Source organism: Perca fluviatilis, chromosome 10, assembly GCF_010015445.1.
Source record: "Perca fluviatilis chromosome 10, GENO_Pfluv_1.0, whole genome shotgun sequence".
NCBI classification, from domain to species: Eukaryota; Metazoa; Chordata; class Actinopteri; order Perciformes; family Percidae; genus Perca; species Perca fluviatilis.
The window spans coordinates 11,274,254-11,282,994 of record NC_053121.1 but is presented as its reverse complement, the minus strand read 5'-3'; the positions used below and the strand labels follow the sequence as shown (position 1 = coordinate 11,282,994).

Genomic DNA, 8,741 nt, shown 5'->3' with positions numbered 1-8,741 from the left:
GAGCCCAAATAAAAACGGACACGCCGCGCAGCTGACACTCCCAGCCTTCGAGATTGAGCGGGCCCATTAATGAATGTTATTGCGCTTGACTGACGCGGGCTCAACTCCTAAAATATACGCGTATGTGTATGGATCAACTGATCTGTTGCACCACAATTAATCAATGTTTTAAACTGATTAAGAACCTGATTTAAGAATTGTTTCTCCTATGTTTTGCTTATTACCAATATATTGTAACCTTTGTCTTTCAGATTGAGTTGGCAATGCAAATCCTGCAAATTCACCAACCTTAAAGAAGCTGTTCTCCTGAAGCACTAGGCCTACTGTCTGTATCACAGAGGCAGGCAGAGTTCTATCGGATCACCAACAAGAACCTACTAGACAACTTTAGAGCAGCCATTAATCTGCACACTCCAGGACTGCTTAGACTCTATCGGGCTAGGAGGCCAGCTATTCCGTCTGAGATGGATCAACTCCTTAAGGGACTGGATGAAGAGGTGATTAATTTAGTAATCTCAGTATTTTGGAAAATGTTGACAGTTGTATTGCAAGAAATCATGGGATTTTTTACTGCAAGATATATAAAGCTAAAATAATAAATACAAAGTTTCCAATTTAAGGTGTTTATCATAGTATCAAACATTAGAATTAACCCATTATACACTACCTAACGTACAGAAAAAGTAGCGACTAGGTGCTGAACAAAGTGGCACATGTAGCAGTTAAAAAGCATTATATATTGTAAGTTTTGAGTTACCCTTAGATTTGCATTCTACTAAAATTTGCTCGATGTGGAAGAAAACAGCGGTTTACCAATACTTACCAATACAGTTAATTGTGTGATTCAGTTTTAGTCCTCTGCCTTAGTAAATAAAAAAGGCAGCTGTCACAGAAGTTGCTCAATTGTTAACTGGCCAGTCCCTTTGGCGTAGCTTTGGCTTTTCTGCTTGTTACTTAGATTTTGTTTTTATGTTTTTCATCCATCTTTTGTGTGTTCAGACCAATGACATCACAGCACACAGACAGGCTGCAGCCTTGAAGGGCCTTCCTTTGTATATCTGTGAAAGTCACGAGAAGCTGTACAGGAGTTGTCTGGTGAGTGGTTATTAGCAACTCCTGTTTATGTTGTACTTGACTAGGATTGTTACCGAACAGTTAACACTGCCCATTTTTCCATTCCAGTTTATCTATCCACTGTTGTCCTTGCCCATTTTTATCTAAATGCATGAAGTGTCTCAAATAGATGTACTTTGCTGTTAATATTCTTTATTCAAGCTGCAATATTGAGAAATTTGGTTTGGTGCTCTTTAGTGCCATCTAAAAGCCCCATAATTGCAACTGCAGTGAAACGTATAGTTGTGAAACGGATAAGAAACTCAGTCAGAAATCTGTCATCAAATCCATGTTTACTCATTAATTAATCTAGATACCTAATTTTGGAAACTTAAATTCATATATAGCCGATATATAATAAAGCTTCTAATATAACGTATTCATACTAAACTTATGCTCTTTTGAAGGTATTAACGCAGCTCTCTCCTGTCAGATACACGGCACAGGGAGGTCTTATTTTCTGTCAATTCTAAAGGGACCGTTTTATTAGTTATTATAATTTGGTGATTAACAACCAAGTCTCTTCCCATTCCATTAATTGTATGACAATTTTTTCTCGTTGTCTCTGCAATTTAAGATTTACATTAGCGTCTTTGTACTGTCTTCTTTTTCTTTGCCCTCTTTGTTTGTTTATTTCCGGTACCGGCAGCCGCCTGATAGGTCATCAGCATGACCAATTGCTAAACCCAGATTGTCTTTGTCAGAAAGCTGAACATTTAGTAAGCAGCAAACGATCCTGTGAGGCAGATAGCCGCAGTAGTGCCGTTTTTTTTAATTCTCTTACAATATATAATTAAACTGTACATTTTCATTTTCAAATCTCAGTTGTTTTTTTAACAATTTGAATATATATTCAAATTTAGAATATTCTTTGACAGCCCTACTAGATACATGCTTATAATCAGGGGAAGAAGTAAAAATACTAATACAACATGTACAAATACTCTAAAGATTGCAAAATGTCTGTCAGTTTGATTTACTAATCATATATTTGTCTTTCCTGTCTGACATCACAAGGATACTGACCCAGAAGAGGAGCAGACAAAGCCTCATTGTGGGGATACTTACTATGGAGGATGATCAAAGTACGGCTCCGGCAAGTTGCAAATGTAGCTGTGGTTCTAGAAGAAGACATCGTCTTACAAGACCTCCCTGACCTGCTAACGGCCTTTGTTTTGCTCTTTGGGCTGATATGCCTCAAACATTTAGTTTCCCAAGGAACTGAGGTACACCTTCGAAACATTTCAGAAGTTGTTAACTAATCTAACCTTGCTGTCCTTACTAAGTATTTAAGTAAAAAAATTAGAATATGTTAACTGACATCCACAACTACTACTGTTCAGTAGGGGTGCACGATTCAGAAAATGTCACAATTCAATATCGATTTTCATAGGGCTGTGTTCGATTGAAGAAATTCTTAGTCAACTAACACTCATTCAACTGTATCGACTAATAGATTAGTTGATTTAATCGACAGATCTGTAAATCTGAGTTTCTCCGCAAAGAGTCATGCAAAAGGATGCATATATTGAATAAGATAATGCCTCCTTTGCATATTTAAACACATTTCAGAAAAACGTAATACAACAAATAACTGCCTTAATGAAAGTTATTAAAGTAGATTTCACGGTGATATCTATTAGGTAAAATGTCAACCCTTAATTTGTGTGTTTACCAGAGATGTGCTCGTACGTTTCTTGGAAATAAGTCATTCAGCATGAAAAAAGCATCAAACATGACTAATCGACTAAAGAAATCTAAGTTGACTAAGACCAAAACGACCGATTAGTCGACTAAGAGGGAGCAGCCCTAGATTTTCTATTTAAAAAACGGTAGAGCTTGAATCGCGATTCAAATGTGAATCGATTTTTTTGCACACCTACTGTCCAGGCAACACTGTTTATTAAAGGAATAGTTTAGCATTTTTTTAAGTGGGGTTCTTTGAGGTACCTATGCATAGTTATGGAGATGGCGATGAGTGCAGTCACTATAAGGAGATGGGGGAGATGTCACTGTAGCAGAAGTCATCCTTGTACTGTGGGGGTGAGTAGAAAAAATGCCTTTTTACCACATAGGAAATGCTTACCTAAAATAATAAATAAATGTCTGTTCAAATGTACACAAAATGTTGTCTCTGCTTTAGTTTGCCGCCAGACAGACATTTATTTTTGCACTTTTTTTTGTAGTCTAGTTTGGGCCATGTATTTCTGCACCAACTCCCCTGCTCTGATTTGGCGTGTTGAGTGATTCGCTGCACTCCACAAGCATGAGTTGGCATAGTAATACAGGGCTAAGGGACATCTCCCCCAAACTCCTTATAGTGAATGCACTAATCACCATCTCCATAAGGGAAAAGACTAACTATGCAAAGGTAGCTCATACAACCACACTTCAAATATGCTGAGCTATGCTTTTAACTGTATAACTGTTTAACTTACTAACAAACATTGCTCTATCTGTACACTTTTTAAGTTTTTGTCTCCTTTTCTACCCATTTCTTATATTCAGTTGTTCTTTAAGTAACCTGCACTTTATTAGTTATATATAATACTATACTGTTATTTACTTGTGTAAGGATTTCATTGTGTGAAATTGTTGATACACCGACAGTATTTTAATACATATAGCATTTGCTGCAACATTTTACAAGTTAGAAAAGTACAACTGTTTGGCCTGATTGGGTCAGTTACGGGTTTCCGCTGCTCTGTTGCTTGTATGAAGCATTTGATACATGTTAAACATGTTGAATTAAAAAAAAGCTTTGAATCAAGACATTGTATGATTATTTGTATGTGCAAATTATTTGTATAAGTGGGTATTATGGTTATATTGAAATTGCCCTTGGGTTTTAAAGTTGTTACAAAGCACAATCATGAGTTACTGAAACTTGGAAGTTGAGTTGAGATAAGAAAGGTTTTAGAGTCATCACAATGTATTGTTATGAGTCACTGCGACTTTGAGTTTAGTTAAGATAAGTAAGGTTTTGAAGTTTTCCCAATTCGGAATTATAAGCTACTGCAATTTTGAGTTAGGTTGAGATAAGTAAGGATTTAAAGTTCCCTTAATTCATTGTTGTGAGTTACCGCAACTTGGAGTTAAGTTACGCAAATTTAAAATTGACAGTTGGACCAACTCAAAAGCAAAACTTAAAAAGTTAAGTTTTTTTCCCCAACTTAAAATTTTGCTGAAGTTTGTTGCCTTAAAATTGTAAGTTGTGTCAACTTTTTATTTTTTACGGTGTACTGAACAGGCCTACGTCAAATAATAAAGTAACAAATAAACTAAAACAATAACCTACGACATTACACTGAAAATAAGGATTAAGCAGACACAAAATAGTATTAATTTTGGGAACAGGGCCTAGTGAAAAGGGAGAAAGGAAGCCTTTTCACAGTCCCTGTAAAATAAACAAATAAATGAAATTAAATAAGTCATTGAATCAATTTCTGTACGTTTAGCTATTTTAATATATTAAAATATGTCATTTGGGGCCGACCACATCCTCTGGGTGAAATTACAAAATGTACCCATCTTTTTTCTCATGCATCAAACCACCTGTTACACTACCAGCATACAGGAATTGTCTTCTGCTTCAATGTTTCTGGGGGCAGAGTACCAGACCTCCCATTAAGATTGTCCCACCCACATTTTTAATGCTTCCTACGCCCATGGTGCAGTTGGCGCAGATAAGATGGGGAAGGCCGAAGCCACTGGGAGCCGCCTACTTTGAGCTTTATTGTGGCTTTTCAGAAACCTATGGATGACGTCACGTAGACTTCGTCCATATTTTATATAGTCTATGTGGTCAGCACTATCAACACCACTGAAGGCTGCTGTGTCTCTAGTCTGACTCACCGGATATAGACTGTGGGTATAAGCCTGCCATTGGCTGGGATTCTCCTCCCCTTCCACTATTCCACTATCTATTTTGCAAGGGCACCGTCGCTGCAGCCAGAGCAACAATTGTGATTAGTTTAAAGAAATGCAAACAATTCAGAGCATTTACTCCCCCTGTAGCAGAATGATGGCTGCGTTCCTTTCTCTAGCGCTGACGCAGTGCTGTGGAGATAGGTCTGGCTTACGCTACTGTGCCTCTGACTCAAAGCACAAAATCACGAAAGGAAAATCATAGTTACTTGAGGTTCTGTGTGGGCGAGAGACTAGACCTGCGACTAGATTATAATAAGTTCTAAAAATGCAGTAACGATACAGACATTTCATACGCAGACATTTTATTAACAAAGACCTGCAGACCAGTTCAGAGACTCCAGTCTGTAGTTTAGTTCATACAATTCAGACATCAGATGAGATCATCATTCAAACAGAACCAGCGTTAAAGCGTGAAAAGAATTGGTGGTGTTCAAGCCAAATTGTTTTAACACGATAATGCGTTAACTTTGACAGTCCTAAAAAGTACAGCACTTATTAAACAAGTAGTCTGGAATTCAGAGTGAAATTTTATTCATAACTTGGCAGTGTTTTCACACTATAACATGGGCAAAGAAAATTACTTTCTTTGTTGTTGATTTATGGCTAAAGCATGGCACTGACACTGCAAGGGGACACACACACACACACACACACACACACACTGCGGTTATCTCCCCCCTATTGCTACCCGATTTAGTTCAAAATAAACTTAAGAAAGGCGGGGAGTGGACTTGAGCCGCCAGTTGGCAGACATACCTGTTGGCATCAATAAAACTAATTGTAGGACTAATGATTTTCTCCACAAATGCACTTCAAAGTGTTTGCTGCTAATCCAGAAGGTTGGCAGTTGAGATAAGGAGTAATGAGCAGATATTTAAGGTTATCTATTCATGCTGATTTGTGAGGAAGTGCTAATTATTATTTGTCTGTGATTTATTGTTTGTGGTGGGCTGATGTTACCTGACCTTGTGGAGCTTTTAATGTCACAGTCTCATTTTAGGCAAGTCTATCTTTATCTATCTTTTAGGCTATCTTTGTCAAGAGTTTAAAACTTAAAGGGTTGACATTTTCACCCCCTGCTCAACTCTGACAGTATGTGGCTCCATTATTTCTATCCTCTGTCTACACTGGACAGGGTTTTCCCTTGTCAGTTTCCATTTTTAACCAATACAGGTGCATAACACATTTCACAGGTTTCCCTGAAAGAGACATGGGCTCCCCAGAAAGCCTAATAAATTAAATGGGGCTTTCTTAAATTACTATATTAATGTTTTTTTTGATTCTATGACGCCTTGATTTAACTGTACCTGTAAGGGCCAGCGGCGACGTGGCGTTCTCCAGCAATCGGGTCTATTCAAGACAATGCTTGTTATTACACCAGCCGCAACGCAGCGTGTCCATAAGGCATGCGAGAAGTGGCTCTCCACTCAGCTAAAAATATGCACCAGGTATATTTTTTTGGGGGGTATTTTTAGGCCTTTATTTTCACAGGACTGATGAAGACATGAAAGGGGAGAGAATGACATGCAGCAAAGGGCCAGAGGCCGGAGTCAAACTGGCGGCCGCTGCATTGAGGAGTAAACCTCTATATATGTGCGCCTGCTCTACCAACTGAGCTAAACTAGCTATAATTAACTTTTTTTTCCAAATATTCACTCATTTTGAATTTGATGCCATTGATGCCGTTCCGAAAAAGCTGGGACAGGAGCATGTTTACCGCTGTGTTACATCACCTTTCCTTTTAACAACACTCACTAAGCGTTTGGGAACTGAGGACACCAATTGTTGAAGCTTTGTAGGTGGAATTCAATTCCAATCTTTCTTGATGTATGACTTCAGTTGCTCAACGGTCCAGGGTCTCCGTTGTCGTATTTTGCACTTCATACTGGCCACACATTTTCAATGGGAGACAGGTCTGGACTGCCAGTCTAGTACCTGCACTCTTTTACTATGAAGCCACGCTGTTGTAACACGTGCAGAATGTGGCATGGCATGGCGTCTTGCTGAAATTAGCGGAAACATCCCTGAAAAAGACTGTTTGGATGGCAGCATATGTTGCTCCAAAACCTGTATGTACCTTTCAGCATTAATGGTGCCTTCACAGATGTGCAAGTTACCCATGCCATTGGCACTAACACACCCACACACCATCACAGATGCTGGCTTTTGAACTTTGCGCTGATAACAATCTGGATGGTCCTCCTGTTTGGACAGGACGTCCATGATTTCCAAAAACAATTTGAAATGTGGACTTGTCAGACCACAGCATCAGTCCATCTCAGATGAGCTCAGGCCCAGAGAAGCCAGCGGTGTTTCTGGGTGTTGTTGATATATGGCTTTCGCTTTGCATGGTAGAGTTTTAACTTTTTTATGGTATGGCACGTGGTGGAGGACGGAACAAAACCACGGCACAGCCAGAACTTCTGCACCTGATGGAATTTCAGGGTAGGGTGTCCTTGATTGTTTTGAAAGGCGATTATAAATGAAATGCATTATTATTATTATTATTATTATTATTAATATTATCAGGTTAGTGTTTAAAGCACAGTATAGTAGCTCAGCACGTAATTATATCCCTGGCAGAGCAGTTATTTTCAGTGGACTGAATCACTACAATCCATTAATTAAAAAGATTTGTTTACCATATCATTCAGTGCTTGACCGGAGCTCTGACTGAATCACTCACTTAGTGAGACCCTGCACATTCGCTCTCAACTGACTGAGAGCTCAGCTAAACTGAGAAATGAACAGATCCTTTCAGGAAGTGATTCAGTTCGTTCACCCGAAAGATTTGTTCTTTTGAACAAATTGTTTGCGAATGACATAACACTAATCCCAACTACCTGTTAAGGGTGTATATATAACCCAGCACACAGAGATACCTCACAGGACACAGATAAATAGTTCAAGTATTTATTAGGTGAAAATACTCAGTGGAGATGAACAATCTAGGCAGAGCTAGTAGTTTTCTGGGAGTGGACTGAAACCAGGCAGTGACAGATCTGAAGCAGTTCCACAGTTGAATCCAGACGAAACAGGTGGTTATGTCTGAGTTGGTGTGAGGCAGGCAGCACGGCGGAGCACGGCAGGTGGGAAGCAGGTTACGGTGGGATCTGCACAAAGGAATTGCAGTTAGACAAAGTACACACAAAATCAAGAGAGTTGCTAGGAGCAGGGATATTGCGCAAAGTTACCACGTCGAGGTATGTAACAATCTGACGGTGAAGAGGTGAACAGCCCGGGTTTAAATACTGCAGGTGTGAATCATGGAATGAGCATCAGCTGTGCCGGCAACAGAGCAGGGATGAATGGCCACGCCTCTTGACCTAGTTCCTCTTGACACGCCCCCTGTCACTTCCAGGTAGAGACAAACAGACAGACACGGAGGGGAAAAAGGGAGACACAAACACACAGGAAGGGGGAACAAGGCAGCTGACCCACAACACTACCCTTGTTGAGTTGATTCTGTTTACGAAAACTAATTAATGGCGTCAGCACTTAATGGTATGCCATGGTAATGCCATGTAGGAAAGCAGTACAATATTATTGAAAATAGTTGTTAGGTGGAAGTACCTCCAGGTAATCAGAGCTACAGAGCTCCATGGTGATCTAACACATGTCCAGTCAGAAATTCCAGTTGCAAAGAAAAAAATTCAAAAGGTACTTCAATTTTATACATTAATATTTATTCCTGTAGC

At 39.2% G+C, this 8,741-nt stretch overlaps 2 long non-coding RNA genes across 2 annotated transcripts; one reads left to right on the top strand and one right to left on the bottom strand.

The window, feature by feature from the left end:
• Positions 1-297: 297 nt before the first annotated feature.
• LOC120566375 lies at positions 298-2,526 on the top strand. The gene is made up of 3 exons (XR_005640394.1): positions 298-497; positions 1,000-1,095; positions 2,131-2,526. It is a non-coding gene; the product is annotated as an uncharacterized LOC120566375 (long non-coding RNA).
• A 5,416-nt stretch (positions 2,527-7,942) lies between these two features.
• LOC120566306 lies at positions 7,943-8,479 on the bottom strand. Its single transcript, XR_005640369.1, has 2 exons — positions 8,238-8,479; positions 7,943-8,156 (listed from the first exon to the last, which is right to left on the bottom strand). It is a non-coding gene; the product is annotated as an uncharacterized LOC120566306 (long non-coding RNA).
• Between the last annotated feature and the right edge of the window lie 262 nt (positions 8,480-8,741).